At 34.9% G+C, this 27759-nt stretch overlaps 1 protein-coding gene across 3 annotated transcripts in view; it reads right to left on the reverse strand.

Annotated features, from left to right (window-relative positions):
* Positions 1-27759, reverse strand: part of LOC116347548 — a 244078-nt gene that overhangs the window by 109294 nt on the left and 107025 nt on the right. The window contains exons 3-4 of one of the 3 annotated variants that reach the window (XM_031778168.1): positions 17317-17359; positions 6124-6204 (exon numbers count right to left, since the gene is read on the reverse strand). The gene's annotated coding sequence lies outside the window, so the exon portion shown is untranslated. The remainder of the gene's footprint in view (positions 1-6123; positions 6205-17316; positions 17360-27759) is intronic. The other 2 variants (XM_031778169.1, XM_031778170.1) reach the window with 2 other exon arrangements.

A 27759-nucleotide genomic window follows, 5' to 3' on the forward strand; every position in this document is an offset into this window, starting at 1 on the left:
AAATGTTTTTAAAAAAAGTTTGAAGCCAAACAGAAAATTTGGCATCGAACCAGAAAAGTTCTCAATTTTGATTAGATTAGATATTTGGAGCCAACTCATAACGCATTTTCATATTGAATTACATTTTTCGTGGTAGTGATAAAGTCTCTGAAAATAGTTTTTGTGCATGAATGTTTGGGTATAAAATTACGGTGCAGTATTCCGAAGAGGAAGCCAAAAAAGAATTTATTTAAACATGTATGATAACAAGCATATGCATCCTCTTTGAATATTCTCATTAAATTGTGAAACTGCTAAACAATTCTAGCGCTCTACCCGACTTTACCTTGAGTTTTAAAATGATTGGTAAAATTTCAGGTTTTGAAACGGTAATTTGTTTAGTAATTCATAGGGTGTTATATAAGTTTACCAAAAATTCATTTAGAGTTAACACACTGGCATGGAAAATTAACCTAGAATTTGTCCATTAAATGTTGAAATACAATGTATACTTTCCGAAATAATTATGACCGTATTCACTTCCATCAAATTAATTTAAAAATATGTGGTTCGTATATCAAGACTCAGCCATTTTTTGTTATTGATTCACATTTTTGATCAAAATTGGCTTCAAACAGGCCGAAAAGCAGTAAACAAAAAAGTTGAAATTAAAAAGCAACGTGTTACGTAGCGAAATATCATGGGGCGAATCACGCTAGTAAATACTAGAAAAACTAGTAAATCTAGTGCGAATAATGACGTCACAAACGAAGCCAACTTCACACCAAAGGCCATATAATTTATATGAAAAACTACTGAGAGCCAACTTCACGCACTAGAATTTTCTAGTTTTCTAGTGAAATCTTATTAAAAACTAGATACACTAGAATTTCGTGATTGACCCCATGCGAAATATTTACTCTGTTACTTGTCTACAGTAACAATAATATTGCTAGAACTATGCATTTTGGTATATGTTTAAAATGTTTGTTTTTGACAGTTGACGCGGCCGCGTCGTTTTTTATTTGGCGCACATTTGTGAGATGAATAGGAGAATTTAACTGCGCTCAAAACTACTTTAATCACTGTATGTTAAGCAAGCTCATAAATGCATGTACTATATAGTTTTCGTTAGAAATGTTGTGCTATTCTAAATTAAATTCGGTCAAATATCAACCCCACTTTAAATTATTTACGTAATTGGATGCTGAATTTGTAGAAAATCACTGTTAAAGATAACATTGTGCGTTGCCATGGTAACCGTATCGTTTGATGGGCTTTGGCCCGATGTTGTGTGTGTATATATGTTCGATGAAATATTAACATATTATGTTTCGTTTCCGGATGCGGTACATGGGTATAACATTTAGATTGCGGGTGGTTGCTATTCATTGGATTTCAAAAACAATGTTATTGAACATATGTAATCACAATCGGTTTGATTATAATCGCCATTCATAAAATATGAATTTTCAAATTTACATTGAAAGCCTAAGCGATGTGGACCCCGACCTAGCCGAATGTGACGTGCATGTGTTTTCGATGTGTGCGTGTGTGTGTGTGTGTGTGTGTGTGTGTGCAATGTACATTGTGGTACATGTTAAAGTTTTTCCTTGTTACATAAATTAATTTTTGGGGTATCTTTTGTCGACAATTCCTACAAAATCCATTATCATTTGTAGTCAACGCAGATCTAATATATCTACGAATATGAGTAGTTGCTATGCCGAAACATATTTTCAGTAAAATTCATTTTAATAATTTATTGGTACACATGTTTTATGGTTTGGTCTTTGATTCAAATTTCCTCTCTCCATGCCAAAGTCTCCCTGCGTCCATCAGCAACACCCATCCCGAACCACTTTCGATTGTCTTTTAGTGTTTATGAGTTCAAATGTTCAAAAAATACTTTCGAAATATTGTTGTTGTTTTTTTCGAAAACCGCCGACTGTTATTTTAAATCATTTACATAAAATAGACGGCGACGATGGTGGCGGCGGCGGCGGCGTCATGTGATTTGTGTGGTATTTGGAAATCGGATTTCCTATATTTAATGAGCATGCTTGATTTCAATGACAGTTTGTGTTGTTCTGTAATACATTTATACATGGGTCGTTTGGTTTTTCCATCTGAATTAGAACGCACAGTCGGTATAATGAAATGCGTATGGAAAATCCATCGAATTATTTTTCATAAATGAGCTTCATAAATGAAAAACATTGAATTATTCATTTTATTTGGTTAAATAGATGAAAAAGCAGTGAGAGAGAGAGAGAAAGAGGTAAGAGAAAACTTTTGTTGCGCTATAATTCTGCATGTGGATGGTGTCATTGGATGAGCTGAAGCGGCGTGTGCTTGATATACATTGCAAACAGTTTCTATTTTGCAACGAATACGCAGTGACCACTTCCCCAGATTAGATTGAATCATAATTAATGGAAATATTTTGTTGCATGCAATAAAAATCCATTTCATTGCTGTTGATTTTCCGTGCCGTCAAATTTAGATTGCATCATGCCACACCATACAATTTCAAAAATCAATTCGGCACTCGAAACAATTCCGCATCTAATTCGGTGTGTGCACGGTACAAAATTCACTAAAACAGCTTAGCGGAATATATAGGAAACACGCAATTGCGTCTATGTATTTCATTATTATTCAGTCGGATTATGAATAAATGTGTGCGACAGTGAACACTTTCAATGGCTTGCATTTTGAAATTGATCAGATTAACATTTAATTCGATTCAATTCAGAACCGGTATACAACGCCCCGCCAAAAACAAAACCGTATGACATTTTACATTAATTATTCATGGATTTTCGGCAAAATACGACATTATTTCATATGCCAGAGTTCAAAACAAGACAAACAACAATCCTTCTTTCGGTGAGCATTGTGTTGTTGCAATCGCATGGATACCGTTGACCTCGTCAGGTTTGGACACAAAACCAGAGAGAAAAAGAGAATCAGGAATGAAACTTCTTTTCCTCGTTACAATAGAAGAGTTGAGTGCCACGCATTTTTTTTGCGTTATGCATTGCTTCTATATAAACAATGGATTAAATTGTGAAATAAAGCAAATTAAAGCACTTGTTGTTCATGCTTTTGCATAAATATGAAAATATTCATATTTTGTTCGGGGATTTTTGTGAACCGAACATGACTTAACATATATAACTTGCTATGGACGGTGTAACTAAATTTACTGTGTTTGATGAGCATTTTCCGAAAACGAATGTTCGCAAATACATCACATTTCGGTTGTTTCACACTTTTTTTTCTTTCCTGAAAAAGAGTTTTCGTCAATTATGGAAATGCTACACACGCCCGACATGGAAAAACAGCCGAAACGCAACGGTGGTAAAGGTAATTCAACTAAAGCAATTCTAAGTTCGACATATTTTCACAAACACACGAAAACCTCTTTATTTATTTTCCACCTGGATTCATTTCAACTCCAATATTCAAACGTCTACTGTTCACCGTAGTGAGCATTCCATGTGTTAGTTTTTCAGTGTTTTTCAGTGTACATTTTTCGTTCGTCATTCGTTCGCCTGTTGATAGTTTTGATGGAAAATAAGCACGACTTTTCCGGGAAGGAAACATGCTGTGGAAAATATTTTTTTTTGGCATCAAACCATTTTAAGGAAGTATTGGCTACTCACATTTACTGCCATACTTTTCGGAAGTTGTTCACCCTTTTTTGTTACTTTTTCTTTTAACTTTGATTAATTTACTTTTAACTTTGATCGTATTTTATCAGCAATTCAAATGTATTGCGAATATTATACGCGAAAAACCAGTTTCTCGAAAAAATATTTTCGATTCGAAGATTTTCAAATCTTTTTATGCTCTTAATTTTTGTTATTGCAATTTACGACTGAAACTCAAGATATAATCCATTTTTGTAAGAAGCTAATCTTTTTAATAACTTTAAAAATGAACTGGCAACAAGAAACTTGAAGAAATTTTCGATAAAGTTTGAGTGGATTTAATAAATGCGAAATTATAATGAGCGAAAATGCATTGATTGATTGGATTACGTTGTTGAATTATTGAATTAAAGTATCAAAAATTCGGAATTCTTGAATAATGAGTTTTCGTGTTTTGGGTTCATTCAACTTTTTTACCTCTCACCGGAGAATTAATGCCATGTTTTTGTACCTCTATGTTGCTTTCGTTTCGTTCGTTATGTATTCTGTGGTTAATAAATACAAAGAATATAAGGCTTTCGTAAGAAATTAGATTCAAATGTCCAGTACCATGGGTTATGGTCTGTGTTGATATTCCAGTGTTTATGCATTTTGGTTGTTTCCAATAACTTTCATTTTTGGTTTGTTTTTTGTTGTATGCATGAAATCCAATGTGCGTGAGTGATGTTGGGTCTGGTTATGAGGGATTGAATTTTACTTTGTATTTTTTACATGTGTTGTTTTCCTTTGGTCGCCAGAAGCGATAAACTTTGTGTATAAAAATACTGAAGACAAAAGGACGTTGACGTGCTTTGCTGCCAATGGCAACCAATCACCAAAAGAAACATGCTTCTTTTTGTTTAAACAACCAACGACGAGAAAAGAAATTGAAGACGCACATGATCACCAAGAAAAAAAATATTCCAAATATACACAAAAGAGTCTTTTATGAACCGACCAATTGCTTTAAGTGGTAAAACACTGTGGTTTGATTAAAAATAACCGAAAATATGAACATTGAAAACGATGCAAAAGTTCAATCCAATCAAATTAAGAAGTTGAGTCAATTGCAGAAGTCACGTGCTACCATTTTTTGAATTATATTACTTTCAAGTATTTTGATGGGAATTTACATTATTTAAACGGTTTATATACAGTTGGTGTCAGTGTCTCAACTGTATATTATGAAAAAATACGGGATAGCAAGTTTATTTATGAATTGATGTCCATTTGAAGCGAGAACTTATAATCAAATCGACTTTAATATTACATTGAAAATTATAAACCACTTGCCGACAAAAAACCCCAAAAATGATGTATTCCATAAAATCGGCACACTTAATTACCGTGATCAAGTTGATATTTGTTCGTAATGGACTATGAATATCTATGAGTATGAATGCGGTAATGATGGCATATTTTAATGAGAAGCACGTCCTTACACCAAGAAGCGGTGAAGCCGATTGAAATTCAATTAACACTACATCGTCGTCCATACATTTTCAAGAAAATAATTTTCTTGAATGGTCACATTCTGTTGAGCAGAATTCTCATCGGGGGATAAAACACATTGAAGCACATCGTCTATTTATTTGACAGTCTTGTACTTGGCATTACTATTTGCATTATTTAGTGTAATCCAATTAAATTCAAAACCCTTAATCAATCAATCAATTGCATGCAAAATTTTCGTTTTCAAACTGAAGTGGGATGGCGTAGTGGCTGATGGTCGTTGCATTCGCAAATGTATGCCTGAATGATTGGACGGGGTCTAGGTAGAAGATGAAAATGCTTCACGCCGCATCATCGAATAATCAAACTATCTAATATGGTTCGCAAAATCAATTGGCATGCTGAGGTGGACTCTAACAAAGTTTGCGCTTGCACAAAACACTTGATCGAATTAATCGAAATAATTGTAGAAATGTTTTTGATGACGCACAAACCGAAATGCAGTCGAATGACATAATATGCGATGTGTGAATTTATTATATTGGAAGAAAGAAAACCATTGAAATGCCAACGGAATACGACGGCTTGGTTGCGGGATACATTTGGGATGGTGAGAGCAGTTGAGTGACGTGTGAAGGACGATATTTGTTTAATCGAGACGAAACGTGGGCACATTAAATTTTATTGGTGACAATATGACAAACAAAACAATGCTACCTGATTAAAATACATACGACACAACATTGTACAAATTGTGTGCGCGGGCGCGCATAGAAAATGTGCACAACACATTGGAATATATACATATAGCATCGAGTGAGAAATGGTACGCAGAATCTAACACACAAACGACAAATAAGAATCGAAATTCAATTTTCCGATCACGAACCAGTAATTCATTTGACCATCTAAATCATGATAATGGTCGTTGTTTTTGTTTCTTTTTTTTTCTTCCATTTGTTGATTACTTGCTAAATGTTATTTACATGCTTACCAGTATATATCGCGAAAAACGGAAGCAAATCGTATTCGATTCAACGCTGTTGTTTTAACATGCAATGAAAATGCCGTCTACCTGAAAAACAAAATTGGAAATTACCATTAGAACGTACGAGATGTTGGGCGAATTTATTTAAAATTCAATGTAATAAATAGTTGTTGTACCAATTTTATTCGATGAAAATTAATTAAAATTTCACATCAACAAGAGTTAAACAAGCACACATTTGCTTGGGATATGGTTTTAAACGGTTCATGTACCTTTCGACTTTGTACAAAACGAAAACCGATTAGGTTTTGATAGTCATCAATTTATCATATTATGATAATAATTTGATAATGATGTTGGTTTTGAAATTGTTTGAAAATTGGGACACAGACAAACTCTTAAGCACGCACCAGCTGTTTACAACCCGGACCAATTGATTTTAAGTGTGGCGGGTGTGAGAAGAAATGATGAATCCATTGAATGAGAAACCAAAAATGGGGTGAGAGCGGATGACCAACCATTTTAGCTATTCATTTTACATTTTCAGCTTAACCTCAGAGAAATGGTCAATAGTTCGAGTTTTTGTTGTATGACATCGGCATATAATGAGGAGATCCTTTTTTTCGGGTTGAATTTCCGGAAGAATAGATGCCGGTCGTACCCCCTTTTTTACTCGAGTCAATCGGATATCAAAATTCCATTCATGAATGCGTCAATAGTTAAAAGAATTTATTCATTCTTCTGGTCGCTCACGAGATCTTCAAAGAAAACATTTAACGAAATGTAGTTGTCTGCTTTTCATCAACAAAAAATGTACCCGCCGTAAAGCTTGTTACTTGATAGTTGCTATGAGCGCACCGAAAATTATAAAAAAAGAAAATTTATTCCACGAAAATTGTATAATATTGTCCATATTTTGATATAAAATACATTAAAAACGTAAATCACGTCCTAAAAGATGTGTGCAAAATGTGATTCATCATTATGAAGTCTGAAGGAGATTCGAAAGTGACTAGTGAATAGTAAATAGTGCAATAGGAAACATCATTTGAGTGATGTGTGCGTGCGTTGATGGTGTTCAAAATTGAGAATCGAAAGGTCGGATCCTTCGACGGATGGGTTTTTACATTAAGTATGCTATTATCGTAAACCAAATTATAACATTTTGTTCTAATATGAATTTATTATCCATGTGTGTATTCATTGCGTGAGTACGGGCGAGTCTAAGCCGGGTCTCTCTCTCTCTCTCTCTCTCTCTCTCTCTCTTATAATGTAAGAGTCTTACACTGTCATCCAAATGGATTAACATTTCATGCGTAAAACATAAAGCCAACATGCAGAATGGTAACAAGTGCGGCCCAGTTCGGCATTGTTTGCAACACCACCTGGATTATGTGCATTATGAAATTGTGTTTAAAAGCAATGACTTCCGTTAATTTCCATTTATTTCGAGGAGCGAACTCAAGTTTCAGTAAATTTGATGATGTTGTGACTGTTTAAGAAAACACAACTAGCTTTAAAATACTACATTGCATGTGTGTATTCGTATTTTAATCTGAGAGGGAGATGCTATTTAACCAAGTGTTTTCTAACAAATGCATATAACTTTAAAACATTTTTTTTAAAACTCGAACAGATGAATTAAGTATGCGAAGATAAATTCACCCTTTTTCCCGGTTAAATGTATGCTGTAAACTTGATGATCATATTCAAGGACTTTTAAACGCGATGTCATGCCGGCAATATGGTATGAAGCGCTTTCACTTTGGATGTTGCTTATTTTTCTCATACTTCATATCTCATGCTTAGCATGCAACGAACTGAATCTCTCACTAGCAATAACTTACGTAAAACAGTTTATTATGTACGGATATGATTGAAATAACATGGCAAAGTCACAATATAATTGACTAACACATCTTTGCGATGCATATTTAACAGGGCACGAATAATAGAAGGAAGACGCGTCAAATGTTTTTCGAAATGTTGAACTATCTGTACCGGTGCCAGTCATACATTAGCTTGATAACATTTTTATCAGACATAGAGATACTTAACGTAAAATTCAAAAGGGGATAAACATTCACACATGCGTTTTTCCAGTGACATTCATTTTGAGTGCAAAAACACATCATTACCACGAACTTATCCGCCCACGACAAAAACAACGACATACACTCGAAAATGCCCATCATCATTGTCTTATTCATTTTCACAAAATTCAAATGATACAAAAAACACACAACTTTTAAACAGTAATGCGAGTATGTGATTCGTCGTCCTCCACTTTTTTGTGTCTGTTGTCATGCAATCAGTGTCAAAATGGAGAAAGTTTATCCACACTCACAATCAGGTAATATACACATTTCAAACGTGGACCTATTCTTATTTTAATACAAAAAAAACTCCCAACAGGTTAGCAGCTACAAAAAACCGGATGTAGAGTTTCATCCATAAAAAGTGGTTTTTTGAAATTCATATATGAAATGTAACAACGGACCTCATTTAATGGATCTTTGTAGTTTTATGTATGCATATTTGTCTTAGCTTTGTTAAGCTTTTTGTTTGAATTTTATATATTCAGCATTTAAATGGAAAGATTGTTTTTTTTAGTTATATTCATTTAATGCTCCAACTATCGCAAAAACATTGACCATTTCAAACTATTTAATTCCATATTTAATTCGTCCGACATTTTTTCACTGCAACTTGGTCGTATATGCTTTGATTCGTCTCTTCCATAAGCCACTGTGATGGAGTCAGTAAATGGAAAAAATTATGTTTGGCAAAAAACCAGAGACATATCTTGACATAGTAATACAAATGAATAGAACCAAACCAAATTTACAAGTACAACTGTCACAAAGTGCATCAATATTCTATAAGCTACTCATGTTAATTTCATAGACAAAGTGGTTTGTATTCACATTTATATGGTGGAATGGAGTTAAATGAGATGTTATTTGTCTCATTCCACCAATGTATATTTGCGCAAAAGTTTTCGGTGAAAGAAAAACGAATTTATTCATGTTTTGTACGAAATAGGATAACACAACTATTTCCGACATAGACATACATTTGATTAAATAGATTTAAACAAAGCTCAACAGAAAAAAATAGTAAAATAAAAGGATTCTAAACAATATACAATCGGAATTGCCGAGATCAAAATGGATAAGCACTGAAATATCCTGTTGCCGTTTTAGAACTACTGTCTACATTTGATTTTGTAATTCAATCAAAACACACTGCAACAATGCAGAAGGAAATGAGAAGCAGAAGGAAATGAGAAAAGGAGCAAGAGAGAGATGGAGAAGGAGAGAAAGAAAGATATGAGAGGGTGAGAGAAGGGCCAGATCAGAGTAAATTTGTGAAATGTGCTTAAAACGAGTTTTGCTTGTACTCAGTTGTTTATAGTTAAATCTCTGTTTTGAAACTTGAATGTTGCTGTTTAAACGCGATTTACCGATCCTCAAGCGATTTATACTCTTGGGGATTGCGCACACTTACACCCAGACACACACACTATTGCACACAACCGTAGTTGGATCTATGTCGTTTTTATTTCGAATATTTCGTCCGTCAATTTTACGAAATGATAATCGATTTATGCTTCTGTATAACGAAGTTCTGTCTCGAGTTTTTATGGCAAAAACTGCGACAATATCGGCTAAAATAAAATTCAACACAAAGAAAAAAAACTCGAGAAAAAAAAAAACATTTCGCTATGAATGTCCATTCAAAATTCAAATGAAGTCCCAATCGATTCGGTAATTGTATGGTAAAAAAGTGCCACCATTTTTTACGGCCAGAGGGTAAATTTTCGGTTGGCTCGAACAAACCAAAATACATTTACGATTACGGCAGCCATTGATTTGATGGACGGGCAGATGATCAAAGTGCTCAATTTTATTACATTCTGATGTTTTTGCATTTGGAAAATATTTGAACAAAATTGTTTGTCATGAATTTTTGTCTGGTCGAAATGCGGTGTTTGACTGATTTCTATTTTTGATTTTTTTTTTTTCGGTTGCGGGCAGTGTATGCCAATAACCTATGTTTGCAAAATAGTCAATGTAAACTTGTTCACTTTTTTTTATGGGGAATATAGTTATTGATGTTCATAATTCATATGTGTCCCTTTTTTGGACATCAAACAATGTGCAAAAGTTGACATAGACCATCAGTCTAAAATAAAACATTGGAATATTTTTCCTATTTTTATGTTTAATGTCTCAGTAAATGAATGATAGATAAAAAGAGAAGAGAGAAATTTATTCGCAAAGCAAAAAAAACGAACACGAACTGATGAACATAAAATGGGTTAAACACACTCCAGAGACCAATTCATGTTCCAAAATGCTGACGTTTGTTTCGATGAAAATAGAAACGGTCAAAATTTTTGAACGAGTTTATATATCTCGCTTTTGCTGCTATTAGGGTTTGGAAAAGAATGGCAGAGGGCAGTAAACGGAATTCAGAAACCATTACATCCAAATGGACATTGGATACATAGAATTCATGTGTGTGCGTGTATACGAGTGCGCTTTTGTGTTGTTAAATGTGCAATAACTCGACTGGAACCACTTTGATGCGCAAACTAAACGCTCACTGACACAAAAACAAACACACTGATTTCACTGATGGCCAAAAGTGAGAGCCAGAGCAAAAAGAAATTGTAAACCGAATAACAAACAATAACGATAAAAAAAGAAGAAAAAAACTTTTTCTCTTTATTCGCACTTATATATATAAAACTTGACTGCTTCATCCTGTTGTGTGCCTTGATCTCTTACGTATTTTTTCCAACTGGGATATAGTGAGTTTTATTATAATAATAACACCTTCGGGTAAATATTTCGAATGCTATTTACAATTTTTTTCGATTAGACGCAGGGAACCATGTCAGCCGGTGGTGAATGCCAACAAAAACCAATTTGTTTTTCTCTATTTGCGTTGCAACATTCAACTTTCACAAATTTGTTTTACGAATGAGCTAAAAAAGCTTTTGAACGAATTTGCTGGTCCGGCATGAGATCTTGCACCAGCCTCTCAGTGGCTTTTGAAGTCGAAAAAAAAAAACAAACGAAAATAATCAAAACAAAAGAGAAAAAACACAAGAATCACTGGAAGATAATGCAAAAGCCAACACGATGCCCAGAAAAGACAGAGAGTAAAAAGATTTATAATAAAGTTTTAATGATGCGCTTTTGGTAGCCAAACGGAACGGAAATAAATAAGGAAATTCATCTGGATGGAAGTTTTTTCTCACTAGCTTTCTCTCTTCACTTTCTCTGCGTTTTTCTTTCGTTCCATTTGTACTTGCTTTTATCTAAGCTTATCAAAATACAAATAAACGTACATCTGCATGTTTGTTTCGGTTTTTGCTGTTAACTGTTTTTTTTCTTCGACTTCTCTTCGAATTTTCTTTTTCTCTGAATTTTTGAAGCCGAAAATATCAACATTATGTAATTACAGCATAGAAGTTGTGGGAAAAACATGTATCTACATAAAAAAAGAATAGCAAAGAAAAGTGAACAGAGAAAAACACAGGATGATCAGGCAAACAGTGGCAGCGACGAAGAAAAGACGTCAAGACAAAGACTTAAGAAATAAAAAAAATACATACAAAACAAACAAACATCAGTCCATTCTTCGTGCTGATGTATGGAATTCGACCTAAATACTGAGCTAGAAATTGCTTTAATGCCTTTCTCCCTTCTTCACGATTCCCCCATATTTTTTAACAGGAATAGCTGAAAAAACGCGTAAAATCTTTGGAATTTCATTCACATTTTTTTCAAATGATGTCGAAAGAAAAGCACTGACCAACTCGATGCTGAGAGAGTCTAATTTATATTTATGTCCAACATAAAAATTTACTTTATTACATTTGAGCTCAGCTTATAGGCCATAAAAATACACACCTCAGAAGCTTGCAATTCATGCAATTAGTATACTAAAAATATATGAACTCGTTTGTGCTTGTGGACAAGGTGCTGAATTATCAAAATCCAGCCTTTTTTTGGAATGAAATCTCTTCTCTTTTTTTTTGCTGTGCAGAGTGTGGACATTTGCTTACGCACGACCAAACATCCATCGGCACGGTATCTTTATATCTTGTTTGCTCGTTCACACAAGAAGGAGGCGCCGTCGCTCCATGGTACACAAAACAATGAATAAATCTATGTGTGGCAAGTGGCATTCAAAGGTATCTAATGGGAATTTATTTCATGTGCATAATTATTCCACGTGCCACATTCACATCGCACTTGATGAATTTTCTACGCAGCTTTGTACACAGCGATGCCGGAACATTGTGTATGTGTGAGTGAGCGATGAGCGTCCATGTTTATGACACATCATTTCATTTCATTTTAGCGTGGGAAATGGTTTCAAGAGATAAAAACATTATCATTTGCAATGGCCGTAAATTACTTACTTTGCCAATGTCCGCACACCAGTGAATATGCAAAAGTGTCCGGTGTCTGATTTCTCACCTGTACCGATAAGAACGAATGATGATAAATGATATAATGATGGTGTCTTTGAATCGATCTTAATGATGGCCAGCGTATGGCCTATGAAAAAGTTATGATTTGTGTCAACGGCATTTTATGTCAGATTGAATGAAATTTAAAAATCTATTTTACCGCTTGAGCAATACAATAAAAGCAACAGCTTCATAAAATTTAAAGAAGCTTTAAAGCAATTGCGGAAAATTTGATTTCAATAACGTTTTTGTGTACAAAGATTTCTTGCGGCCATATTTCGATTCAACATCCGTACGCATTCAAAGTCCCCGTTCAATGTCATTGATCTAATTTACTGTGCTCATCAAACTGGTTAAACTTTTGAAGAAAGAAAAAACAAGCAACCAGCATTTTATCGTTACAAATACACAATCACACAGAAAATAACCTTTTTTTTCCTCGGTACATCGTGCTATGGTATACAGTGGCCAGTGATTCACGTTGGTTTACGATTTGCTGGTTGGTACATTTGTTTGTTTGTTCGTTGGAAAATTGGAAAATAAAATATAATTTCGACTCGTTATTATTCTTTTCATGCTTTTCGTCACTCAGCAACACAAACGCACATCGCTCCACTTGTCATCATTGTCGTCGTCGTCGTTGTTGTTTTTGTTGTTGTCATCGTTAGCGAATGTTTTTGCAATATTAGATTTAATATCGAAACGCTAGTGGCAACCACTCAGTCTCGCTGGTTTTTGCTTCAAAAAAGAAAAAAAAAGAAGCAGCGATAACAAACACAAACTTTATATTTCATATTGTGTTAAATATCAACTTACGACTCGCATCGTACCAAAGTGATGCAAATAAAACACCGGAGAATTATATGAGAAATAGACATTGAGCAATGTAAAAAAGAAGTAGAGAGATACAAAACACTCAAAAATGATAAATGTTTACCGGATAGAAACAGTATGATAAACACTAAAAAAGCATGGTTAAAGTGAATAACACATACAGCGTTGACAAAACAAATACAGTGAATCCTTTTTGCCATCCAAAGAGAATTAATAATGAACATAATCTCGGATTCAAGACGCTCATTTACGCTGAGTGGCCAAAGCATATACGTAGGTAGGTATATTTTCTTTTGTGCACTTTTCCATTCCGTCCGCACCGCGTGCTTCTCTCTTTCTCTCTATGTATTTTGGTTTGGATAAACAGTAGCAGCCGTGCCATCACATTTTCTGTTCTTCATTATGTTTATGTGTTTTAGATGCTTTTTGAAAATTCTTATGTTGTGTGTCTGTACATTTCCTATTTGATTCCGACATTTGTTTTGTTTATTACTCTTTAAATTTACGAATGCTTTTCGCATTTAACTTTTTACTTCAACTCTAATGGTAATCCAGTGTGCAAACAATAATTAAACGTGTACCTAGACGCTCTTGTGTGCGCCGTACACCTTCCACCACACGCACACACACACCGCTTTCGTTTTGCATATGCTTTGGATTTGAGCGCAAAACACTCTCTCACACAGCAAGAAACTCGTGTAGTTTTCCGTCTTTACGTTGGCGATTCCATTAGAGCCGATCCTTCTGTAACATCATTTTGATTGTGCACAACATGCAACTCCTTTTATTTACACAAATATTAATTGATATGAATGTAAGAAATACACTTACAGCGAGAAAATGTTTAGTAGAAAATTAATTATTCACCATCAAAAACATCGTGCAGCATCGTTTCAAGACTGAAGCAAAACGATAAAACTTTGTCGACTCCAGCAATTCCAATTTGTTGGGTTGACGTTTATTTATTGAATCAGTGCTACGATTTCGATTCAGAATGCGAATTATTTACATCATTCAGTTGATGTGGGTGCGTTGTGATTGAATTTGTGTAGTCTCTGGATGCCAAGAAAACACAAAAATAAATGAAATCGATTGTGAAAATCATCAATATTGTATGGCATTCAAACATATACAACTTGCAAATTTCTCGTACTTATTTCGAATCGAGTCAATTGACTTTGACTTGAGCTAGACAACCACTTGTGCGCGCACAAACTGTGAACACTGACAAGTCATTCCCACGATTTCGCTCTACAAATGACCATGACCGACAACTTTCGCTTAACGAAAACGTATGTCTCAGCATTTCAATGGTTGTCATTTAAATTTTAAAGCTCCACAAAATTTCTTTTTCTTGGTATTTTCTTATGGCTACCAAGAATAAATTCATTAAAACGAGTAAATAAAGCGGTAATAGTTGTTGGATTTCAGGTTCAAATATGATCAGCATTGAATTGAATGTGTACGCGCGGTATTTTCGGTAGTCGTTAAGCATGGCCATTTCAACTGGTAAATGGTTTTTAAAACTGAACAAACATTAACGATTTAGCAAGGAAAACTGTTTCCGCAACAGACATTGCATGAATAATAATGTTAGTACTTGCGGTGTAACATTTTCACTGAAAATGAAGCTTTGATCACACGCTACGAAATATGCTCCACCCAATTCTTTGTTTTCATTTAATTTTTCTCATTGTCTCCAACATTATATTGATTTTTTTCCCTTCCATCATGTATTTCGTGCAACATGTTCACAGCAGCATTTGAAATCGACGCAAGAACTTCGAATACATTTTAATGCACAACAAAAAGTTTAGTAAAACACATGCAGAGTTTATTCCATTTCCATTTAAATGCTAATTTGTCTCGTTACGTATATAAAAATGACAAAGTCGTTGCATTGAGAACAGTTTAAGAAGATGCGGCTCCGAAAATGTCGTCATTTGGATTTCGGTTGTATGTGTTTTTGGTGGAATTTTAATGATTTTTTTTACTTCGAATAATACGTACACGTTGCGTCTATTGTATTGCTTGTGGCGGACATTCCGATTTGAAAAGTATGCTTTAAACAACAGAAATTAGCCCCTCTCATACCAAACATTGACTGATCTTTTACCGAAGTATTTTTAGGCAAAAATTACATTTTTTGCGCTTTTCGAGTTTTACTTGCGGATTTGTTTCACTTCAAATGTGCGCCTTCTATCGCTGATTCCGAAGTACATTATGACATAATCTCTTGCCCTTGAATGGTATTCATTTTTTTCTACCCCATTTTTTTTTGTTTCGAAGAAAAACATACTTTCTATGACAAGAGAGAGAGAGAGAGAGAGAGAGAGAGAGAGAGAGAGAGACGAAAAAATGTAATGAATTTTCTCTTTGCTTGTGTCGATAAGGAACAGTTGACTCTGTCCAAAATGACATTAATCTGAAAATAAAGATCGAAGCGAAAAACTTTTTCCGTAAAAACAAACTAGATAAATATGAGGAAAAACCGAAACGAGAACAACAATCTGGGAAATTTGGTAAAATTGCTGAGCACAGCTAAAACGGTCACCTAAGTAACATTAAATGTTATCGAAAGTTGAAATTACCATTAAAAGGTCATGCCAAATAGTTGGCATACACAACAAATTCACACGTTTTCACTAAAATAATCTACTGGCAGTATGCAATCACTAACAGACTATTACACCACAGTGTTATTTCGAGAACAACTAGTTTATTTTGAGGAAAAACACCACCGAAAAATCTCATGCTAACTTTATGCAAAAGCATGTGAAAGTGAATTTTCTATTAATCACAAGTTAAAAAGGCTTCAGGATCTTGGCGTAACTTATTTGTAGCAAAAATGGTTGCCTTATATCATTTATTATTTCAATTTAGCATGTCATTTCGACACACACATTTTGTATTTTACTGCCATAGATTTCCTTTGACTCGAACTAAAGTGAACGCATAAATGATACTAGTATTTTAGATGGCAATAAAATCTCTACTAAATTTGGACAAGTTAACTCTCAGTTGACATTGAAAGTTCATAAAATAACGAGGAACTGAAATCGGAGCCAAACTTTACGTCAGGTCTGCGATGTATATTGTTATCCGTGTGTTCATCGTTTACGGTCAACTTTATTTTTGGTGGGGGGAAGGAGGTCGAAGTGAATGAGCAACAAGAGAAAAAGAATTAAAGTCGTAGCATGAATAGAACAAAATGAACAATACTGAGCACCCCAAAACAACAATAGAAAGTGAAATCATGTAACAATGGAAACAATAATCGCCGTTTCACCGAAGTTATATAGAATACGTGTTGTAGTTGTACGGGCATTTGGTTGTTATTCACATTTTTCTTCTTCTTGAGCACGGTTCGTAAGTACTCGCATGACATTGTTATTGGCTGTATATTTTGGGTTTTGTGTTTGTTTTGTTCAAGCGAACGAGAGTGGGAGACTCAAGATCAACCCAAAGTTACTTGTGATACGGAAAAATTGACAACAATTTTGTTGAATAACAATCCCAATCAAAAGTTAGCACAAGTTAGATCATATTTTGCCTTTTTTGTTTGGGTCAATGCTTTCACAGTCACGATATCATTCTATTGTTCGTGGTTTTATCCATTGAATAATTTCATCGAAAATGTTGAGATTTGGTAAATAAAAAGGATATTGTATTAGGTCGTGTGGTTCAGGTAAGTACTGAGAAGATAAACAATTTTGGTTGAAACGCTCAATTGACAATAAATTGAAAATGGGACCGCTTTACGGGTTTTTTTCTCGATACAATTGAAAATAATTTTCCACAAGAAATTTAACATGCAAACGATATAATTTTTTAATTACTCATATTTTAAAAATGTCTTTTTTAGTACTTACTTTGTTTTATGGATCAATAACCATCACGAATCGAAATATTTTTCTGAAAACAAAAATGAAAAACATCATGTTAAAAGCATACAAAAAGACGTGAAATAAAAATCGATAAAAATATAAGAGAGCATCAAGCCACATGTTAAAATCTCATAGTCATATTAAAGCCTGCCAACACACCACTTTTAATAGATCATTTACATTCCTTTAATAAAACGAGGAGAATGTGTATGGTGAATTCAATAATGTCACAAAAAGATTCAACGGAGTTTCCTTAAATTTCCCTTAAGTTATTATAAATCCCAAGGGAATCATCGTATGTAGGAAGCGCTTTTTTCTCTAATCTTATCATCTTTGATGGAAAAACTTCTTTATCTTTCAAAGAACTACACTAATTGGGCCACGTTTTTTTCATGTTTGATTTTAACGCTGAGCTGATTAAAATAAGCGGATAATGAATCTCATTTTCGCCAACCCGTTGATTTTATCAAAGATTATATTTTCAGTCTATATTTTTGTACCAATTAAGTCTATAATTTGCTGATGACAGCATTTTTCATAGTAATAACTTCCGCAACATTTTGCAACTAGATTTAGTTTCGAGAGGCTCTATCTCGACATTTTTGACTTTGATGACAAACATTTAAATTAAAAATAATTAGCTACTTTGGTAGCACTCTTTTCTGATCAAGGAAATGCTATGATAATTGCTCACAGAAAATTCTTCAATTTACTAGAATCATTTAGCTTTCATAAAATATTATCTCGCAAGATGATTTTTTCTCTTCTGTTTTGAATCAACATCCGCTTTGCTTTACATTTATTCTTTGAATCAAGACTCGCTGATATGAAGGTAATGCGAACGCAGAGGTAGATTATATAACAACGAACGTGATCTTTTACATTTAACGTAATGTTTCAGCACCAAATATAAAACTAACAAAACAACAAACACTGCATTAATACGAAACGCACTCATTCACACGTCAACGTTAACGAGCCTTGCTTTGAATTCTCCCCCGAGTTCATTGTTAGAATAATGTTCAAACAATGAACTTGCAAATCAAACGAGAAAATGAAGTAGCGTTATCCATTCATGACCATCAATTGACCGTTCAATTTCAATGGCCATTTCAATTCCTGCACTGCAGATGAAAAACGATTTTTATTTACATTCAATAGCAGATGCTCATCATTTCAAGCAAATCCATTCAATCAATAGAGAAACTAAATATTCCCATCGAGGCGCAAATGCAATCGTTGACATCCGATCAAAATGCCCGAAATAATACTGTAGTTTCCAATAAGAATCGGTCATCACGGAATTCATCAGTTTAGTGAATAAACACTTTATGGTAAAGTGGTAACAGCTGACGCCACCCAATGGCGAACCGAAACGAATGGTCAAATGAAGTCGAAGCGAGGATACCTACAGCACCAACCATGTAACCAAGTAATGTGAAAAATATTGAGCCTTATCCTATTAGAACATTGCCGAATTTGTGTTTGATGCGGTGGATGTTGAACAACAGTTCGAACATTCAATATTATTTTGTTTTATTTTGTGTGCGTGTTTCTACTTGGTTTCTCGTCATACGATGCATAGAAAACAACGTAATGGCAATCTCATTTCCATCCACTCTTTTTGGCAGCAAATCGTAAACACTGAACAGCAAGTAACGAGTGAATGCACGACCGAGAAAATGAATTTCGATCGTATTGAGAGCAGAAACAAAGATAGAAAAAAGTGAATGCGAACACGAGAATGGGAATGATAATGCCAGCCAAAAATCGAATGTTATTCGCATGGAACGAAAAACAATGACATTATCACGGTACTGATTTCGAAAGCAAAAATGTAAAATAAATGAAAAAAAAGAGAGACGCGAGCAAGCGATGGAATTGAGCCCCGAAAAAAGGTCAACGCGTGACCACATATATGCCATGCGATACAACCACATCAATATCTCAGTAAACAAAAGTGAACGGCGCGCAAACCCTACGATACATCGTTATGTGTTGCTAGCGCCGCACCAACATCTATCCTTATAATGGCTTTGACTCTCCGGGCTGGAATGCTTTTCTATTCGGTGCGTATGTTTCGAAACGCGTATGCTTTGCTCCTCATTCTCTTTGTCAATTTCGTTTCAGACAATATGGTGCCATCATCATCTGCACTATTTTTCGTTTTCAACCACACACAGCGCTCTTTTACACAAACACACATTCACCAGCCAAATTCTCATATTTCGATAAAAGCGAAAAGCTTGAACTGTTTCGCTAGCATACTCTGTGCTTTCATAAATGTGCGACTTCAATTTGGCCATTAACCGTCTCTGAATCTCACTCAGATATTTTTTCCAAACACGCACACATATGTATTGACAACAACAAAAAAAAATAACGTCAGTTGGAAAATTGTTTGGTTTAGAAAACAGATCGAAATGAAATAAAAAGTATCTTTGAAATTTGTCGACTTTTCTGGATATGTCGTACTCAATGCGTATGTTTTCGTTTGTGACATCTAAATTAGATTTTTTTTTCAGATGTTTTTGTGTTTTATTTGTGTTTTTTTTTGTTGGCGTTCAGCATCAGTATTTTTTAATTTTGCCGTTGGCTCCAGAAAAGAGATGTTTATTTTTACATTTGGCCGATTGTTTCAATCCGATTATGGCTTGCGAATGAATATTTTACTCTTTTGACCGACTTCTTTGACATTATTCTCGTGTGTTCTTTTTTTTCTGTTTCGCGTAACACTTTTTTTTGAAAACGCAGCAGCCGCGAAAAATGTGTATTCAATTGAACAAAAAAAAATCCCCGGGAATAATGAATTAGCACAAGCAAACGGGTGCGAGATTTTTCCAACCAAACTATGACTACTATCTAACCGATACAGAACCACACACACACAGGATAGTATTTTCATATAATTCTCGCATTTTTTGGCATTTCTGATGTGCTTTTGCCTCATTCGATCGATACATAAATCAGTTTCAGTGTCTTTTCCTCTGCCATTTTCCGGTCGATTGTGATTTATCGGTCGAAAATGTATTCACATAAAAATGTTGCTCAAAAATTTATTATGTTGCAAATTAATTTCGTTTATGTATGTTTTTATTTGTTCTGGATGCGATCGGATGTACACTGCTCGTACGTTGCTTTATGTTTTATTTTTGATATGTTGGTTACGTATTGTCTCTTTTGGTTGGATTTATCACACCATTTGTGTCATATGCTGCGGTATTTAAATGATTTGTAATCTCATGCTGATATTCATTATTTAAACTGCTCTCTTTCTCTTTCAACTTCCCCCTCTCACTCACTCACTCACTCTCTTTTGGTGGTGCGTCATTTTATTTGCCGAAAATTCCTATCAAAATTGAAATTCCAATGCATTACAACGTTATGATCCGAAAAAAAAATGGAATCTCAATAAATATTCATCACCATGATTCGGATCCGTTTTTCAATCAATTCTTTGCGAAAGCCATCAGTCATCGCCACGGAAATATGCATGCATGTATGCCTCGTACGAGTGTTTTGATGAGTGAAAAAAACAATTTGGTCGTTAAATTTGATTACCAGACACATTACGACAAATGCATCGCATTGTAAGTCATGAATAAATGATTTTTTTTTTGTTGTTGACGAATAAAAAACGATGAAAACAAAGCAATACAATGTTTCAACATCATCATGAAACCGTGAGATGGCATAAAATAACTCTGAATAAACTATCTTAATCACAAGATAATCCCAAATAAGATACGTTCACCAAAACAGCGTCATACAACCGCTTAAAAGCCAAATAATTTTGCATCCACATTTTCCCAGTTGATTTTCGGTTTGTGTGTTTGTTTTTTTTTTCTTGATGTTTTGCGAAACGTTAAAAGTGCCACAGAACGATATTTACAAATGCTTGTTCGTTTATGGTATTTCAGTTTTTGGCATGATATTGTGATGGTTATAGCTTTCGTCTCGATTCGTTAACTGTTTTGTGTTGCTCTGGATTATTGCTCGGCAAGTGGTGTTCACTCTGTTTAGTTTCACATTTCTGTTTGGCTGCTTGATGCTTTTTATTCGGTTGTCGTGTCAAAATGATGGGCAAAAATTTGCCAAATGTCAAAACAACACGCGCACAACTAACTCAGGATAAGTCTCGATGGCACAAGAACTTCATAGCAAGAAGAAGAAAAATCGAGAACCAAGAGAAATGCTTAGTTTTGTTTACACAGTGCCTGGAGTTTTTATGAGTAAACGATAGTAACTTTTTTCTCTCAGTTTTCTTTTTTTTCTTCATCATCTTCAGTTCCAGTTGCTACAGAGAGTGTTAGTTTTCTTTGAGTTTGTGTCACTTCATTCATTGCCATTACAGAAACGACCTCAACACTGTGAATATTATGTATACGTATTGCTAAAGTGCGCCGATGCAGATGTGGCGACTTCGTCAATTCGGTGTTTTTATTTGACAAAAATCCCATCGTAAAAAAAGGTCAAAATTTGGAGAGAAATTGTTTGAACATCATAACCATAAACATAGCGATCAAACAAACAATTTTGATGTCATAACAACCAAAAATCGCAACAACTTCACCCAAATGAAATAAAAGTTTACACGACCAAATATTCTCGGCATTGGCATGCGTCGCTCGCTAAAATCGACAACGATACAACCCAAATGTGATATGGACGATAAAAACGAAGCGAGAAAGAGAGAGGTATAGAGGGATAGAAAAAATGAAATGGACACTATTGATGACATGCAGTGCATTATAAAACAAGTGAAGGGCGATTTTCAAATGTAGAATGTGTATTACTGCAGACACCATTGCTTTGCACTATTCCTAAAATGGTCAATGTATCGCTCGTTTAGACATGTTTGTACAACAATTTTTATTGGACATATCATGTTTTAATAGAAGTTTTTTTTTAATCTAATCGTTGTGATGTTAAGTGAGTTGATGTATACGAGCTTCCCTCTGCCACTCCATCCCCTCGATTCTTTGAAACGTTTTAGATGGTTTCAATTTGATGCGATGCAGTGTATGGCTGTGGATGCATTCAAAAAAGCTGTCCGATTATGTTGCAGTTTTGTTATCAAAGTTGGAAATGTTTTGTATACAGTGCCGTATCTGTAGTTGGTGTACGGCGTACGCTTTCCTCTGGATAGTGTGGTTGAAGTGTGAAATTATGATGATTATCATTTGTTCGGTTGTATCTCATGTTTGGTGTTCGCCTATTTGCATCAATGGCTGCGTAAATGAAAGCAGCCGTCACTTAAACCAAAACTAAACTGATAACTTGAGCATCAAACTAGCGTTACAATTTTAATGTTGAGGATACTGATGATGGCATTTGCTTTCGTGGGTGAGATTGCTATTAAATTACGACTGAAAACAATCATTTGGTATTTAACGACCGACATACAGTATCGATATGCAGCATCTGCAGCTTCGAATAATTACTATGCTTTCGCTATGGTGTCAATGGAATCGTTTGGCATCGTTAATGCAATGCGACAGTGTTTAGGCCACAACAGACGATTGAGTTGCCATCGAACTTGCATAAACGGCAGCTTTTCGATTGATTTTGCGAATATGACAAAACGCACAATTTCAAATGTCTCTATCGTACGTGGATCATTGATGCCATAATTAGACTTTCAAACTCCATTATTATGACGATGATGTCGACGACGACGATACGAATGCGAATTATCAATGAAAATCATAAAAGTGAACAGTCATCCTTTATCGTAAGATTTTTGGCGTGCAAATATCCATTGTGTGTCACGTAGAATCGCAATTACAATTTGAAACATCACCATTTGGTGATCACACAAAAAAAAAGAATACGACATCCATTGCTGAAATGATGACGAAATTGTCTCGTATTTTGGTTGTTAGACAAAACAAAATCAAATTGTATTGCTAATATGATACGCAGCATGATTGTTTTGAGTGAATTTGTCTACTGAAGTTGCCAGATTGAATTGAAATGTGCAAATATGAGCACAAGGATGATGCCAATCAGACGGTGCTCGAAATTTAATATGTAAAAAAACAGAAATGTCAAACATCAACGGGAGAAATTCGGTACAGTTTCACACAAACACCCCCAGTCACAACACACATTCGTCGCTTCACCCAGTCTCTTTGCTTGTGTTTGCAACGCAAAAGAATCAATGTGCCAACCAAGAACAAAGGATGTCAAATTTCGTAGCGATGCACGAACGATGAAATCGATGCGATTCTGTTTTCTTTATGGTTGAAACATGTTGTATAAAACACTCGTTAGCCGTAAGATATACAATAACATTATCATAAAGCAACCAGTTATGAGATAATAATAAAAGTGCATAGCACTGAATTGTATATATTGACGTACAAATAACCGAATCGAAACCCCACCACCACACTCTTATTGTATAATTTAAAACAATTTTTGATAACGTTGTTCGTCTGGCGGGCAAGAAAAAATCACAATGGAATTTTTCACTCTTCAAAAGATTCCAATTCAATTTTATGACTTTGCAAAAAATGTCATTGCTTCAGGGTGCCTTTCTCGAGTTTCGAATTTAATGCAATGCATGCTTGCTTTCTCCTCTCTTTTTTTGATTGCAGCGCGACGTGAAAAGTTTGTGTTTTTCAATTGGAATGATGGAAAAGTTGGTTGGAAAAAAATACCTTGAACCAAATTTAAACGAAGTGAAAACTATCGTGTAGTTGAATTAATATCGAGTTCATCATATCACCGATGTTCGCAACAACATTTCTGTATGGCGAGAAAATGAAAATAAAACTTTGCAAACAAGTATGCAATGGAATGCTGGTTTGCACACAAACACACACTGTCTTTATCGTGTCATGCACAAATTTAACAAGATGTGCTTTTTGAGTGAATTTTCGCTGCAATGAACAAATACATGGATCGAGTGCATGTTATTTTAATGAGAAGTATGTATAGTGTGACGTGTTTGTGTAGCAAAGTATTAAGTGAATGTATAGATGCGACATAGTTACATCATTGAATGTGAATTTCATTTATACAATTATCTGTACACTATATTTGGATCTATTTAGCATTGGTGCACATTTGTAATCGAATAATAATATCTAGCAAAGGAAAACAAAAATATGCAAAAGTTACAAGATCAGGAAACGGAGAACGAAGCCACAATATGGGCGGGCGCGCGCGTACGACAACCGAATGGGTGGGCGCGAGTTCGGATAAAAAGCGAGATTGCATCAACATTAGCTATTGCTTGTGTGATAGCAATGTGGCAAAGATATCATTTTCATTTGGAGCTTATTGGTTGAAGATGGTGTATTTTCCATTCGAAGAAATGAAAATGTCGAGCGCAAAGCGTGTATTTCAACCTAATTACATTGATACATACACACATTACGTATATCATGTATACTTTCATGCGATGGCAAGGAGTATCGAAGGCGAGGCGAAGGCATTTGAACGTTTTCTTGCGACAAAGTAATGAGCGAGTATGTGTTTATTTGTTTGGAGGATTTTTTGCACAAAAAAGGAGTATTTTGTGGTGGTGTTTGTAATTAGAATTTAAATTACATGTCAGCTTATTTCGAAATACATGATAATTAAAATGCGCTGGGGCCAAAGAAAATGTTGCTTTCGCCAAGACCGTAATTCACAGCATTTGGAGCGGATGCAAGTGCGATGAAACGATGCGAAATAAAAACCATGCTATTCTGTGTGACTGAAAAGTAAACATAAACTTTTTTCCATCCATTCGGCGAGGAGACGGAGGAAGAAAGATATATAAAGAGAGCGAGTACGGATCAACGAGCAAACATTGCAAATGGCCACTTGTATTTGGCTCAAAAAGCTTCATGACTTTCAGATTTGGCTTGCGTGTATTCACGAATATACCGAGCCACATCACCAATCGTCGTCGTCATCTTTGTCGTTGTATCGCTGAAAATGTTTCGTTTCAATTCTTGAAATGTGTCGTTTGTCTCGCATGATGGCTTCTGTCTCATTTTTAATGCCTTTCGTATTAATACGCTTGTGTCAATTTGTTGACGATGTCATCATTATTATTGTCACGCATTTCACGAATACACATCGTACCATAATGTTAGCACCATTTTTATGGAATGCATTTTTAAGCTTTTTCAACTGTGGATGCCGGCAAAATGTGAACCGTATTTTTCATCTTGTCGTTCTATTATTCATTTTGTGTTATCATTTTATGTTCTAAACGAACTTTAAATAACAAAATGAAATGTTTTTCATACAGAAAAACACGCCGTCAAGTGCATCGCTACAAATTCTACTGGCCTGCTTCTTTGGCATAATAATAGAAAAACTCATCCAACAGCACACACACAACATCACATTCTAAAAAAAAGTATAAAAAAATTAAATAATTCAGCATGTGAAATGGAATAGAACATTTATTTGGTGCGCTCGCCTCTTCCTTTTTTTCTTCTTCACTTTTTTACTGTTGTTTTTCCATTTAGTACACTGTTTGGATTGCGATGAGTAGTGCTATTCGAATATGGACGTGGACAAACAACAAATAAAATTTTCATGGGTTTATCTGTGTCCGTTTTTATGCTTTTCCTTCACATATATTACCACCATCCATACCGAATAATGTGAGGCGAACGAATGAATGAATGTGTGGCAATTTCGCCAAACTGCAGTTTCAAAAGAATACAATACATGATATTTTTGTCGCATATCCGACATGCTGCAATTGCGTGTTTATATCCATCAGTCGACCCATTTAAAATGTTTTGCAGCAGAGACCAACGACGGCGACATTCCAACATATATAATGACTTGAAATTTTGTTGTCATCAATGGTAACACGATGACTTTCCACACAAAATATCTCATTCGCTCTGGCTTGGTGCTGCCCTCTCCCTCTGTCTCTCTCACTCACTTGCACACACACTCTTAATCTCTGCAGTCCTGGGATTAAAAGATTTTCACGAAATAAATTGTGAAAAGTTCATGTTTTGCACGCCAATGCCATAAAAATAGCCATTTTCTCATGGTTTCTGTCGGTACCTTTCTCTGCCCCACACGCTCTTCCAATTGGATGCAGTACATATGTGCAATTATCCCAGTTAGTTTGCCATTTGATAGATGGACATTGCACTAAAGCAACGGTCGTTAGCATTTAAAAAGTTTTTAAGTGGATATTCACTCGAGTTGATATGATATTTATGCTTAAGTGGAATTAATACGACCAAATCGAAACCATCAACCATCTTCAATCTTCAAATTGTTAAATTGTAGTTACGTTTTTGTATGTGCTGTGAATGAGCGTGATGCACACACAGAGATACAGGGACAGAGACTGAGGGGACTGAGATGAGGGATGTGTTTTTGACCAGTGTAGAATTAATTTTAATGCACTTTCCATTAAATGAGAGAGAAATGCAAACAGTAAATTGTCCGATCAATTACACCATTAACAATATAACACGAGATCTACACCAAATAGCTCTCGGCACATTCAAATTTATTTGATCCTGCGCACAATAGCTGATGCTGCGTTCAACACCAAAATTGGTTTGTTGCCATGCCGGATTTGAATAATGTTTTGGGGAATTAAGAACTTTTCCACATCAGCACATTGTGGTTGATTTTTATTAGAGGTAAAGTTGGATTTTATTCACTCAACACTAAATCATCAAATGTATCAACAAGAAACTATGTGATTATAACCATTTAAATGCAATCAAATAATAAAACTTTCAAGTTATATCCGAAAATAGAGTAAAACTATTCGAAAACATGGCGCTAAAGACTTACAATGTTTTAAGTTCTGCCATTTGATGTGAGCCAAAGAGATTTTGATATTCATTTCTCTCTCTCCCTTTCTCTTCCTCTCTCTCTCTTTGTGTTTCCTTTTTTCAATTTGTCTTCAGTTTTATTGAATCTTTTTACAAATTCTCAACTCTTTTATTGCCGTTTTCCATCTTTTCCTTTGGAATACAGTACCCCAAACAGAACGCAAATAAGAAAATCGATTTCGATTATATCAATACATGAAAGTGTATGAGTTGACAATTTACAACAAAGAGATCGATCTTTAAATATGTTATTTTTATGTTTCTATAGAATTTTTCCCCCGCCACAAAGTATCGAACAAAAGGTGTTCCTGTGATCAGTGCCCATGGAAACTCGTGCACATATGCTCGATTTTTATGGCTTTTCCCTTGTGTACGTGTATGTGTTGTTTTAATTCGGAAAAGTTGAAATGTTGTTATTTTCAAAATGCAAAGCATAAAATTAACGTAAAGGTGCTTGAAAACCAGACGCGTAAACCGAAATACACAGCAAATTATGTGTATGTGTGCGGAGCTTGAAATTAACGAAAGGAAAATGGAAATTATTATACACAATCTGCCTTTTGTTCTCTTATTGGCACGAGCTTTGGTAAATTCTTCTACATTCCGT

The sequence above is a fragment of the Contarinia nasturtii genome, unplaced genomic scaffold, assembly GCF_009176525.2.
Source record: "Contarinia nasturtii isolate CC-2019 unplaced genomic scaffold, AAFC_CNas_1.1 Cnas_scaffold_1964, whole genome shotgun sequence".
NCBI classification, from domain to species: Eukaryota; Metazoa; Arthropoda; class Insecta; order Diptera; family Cecidomyiidae; genus Contarinia; species Contarinia nasturtii.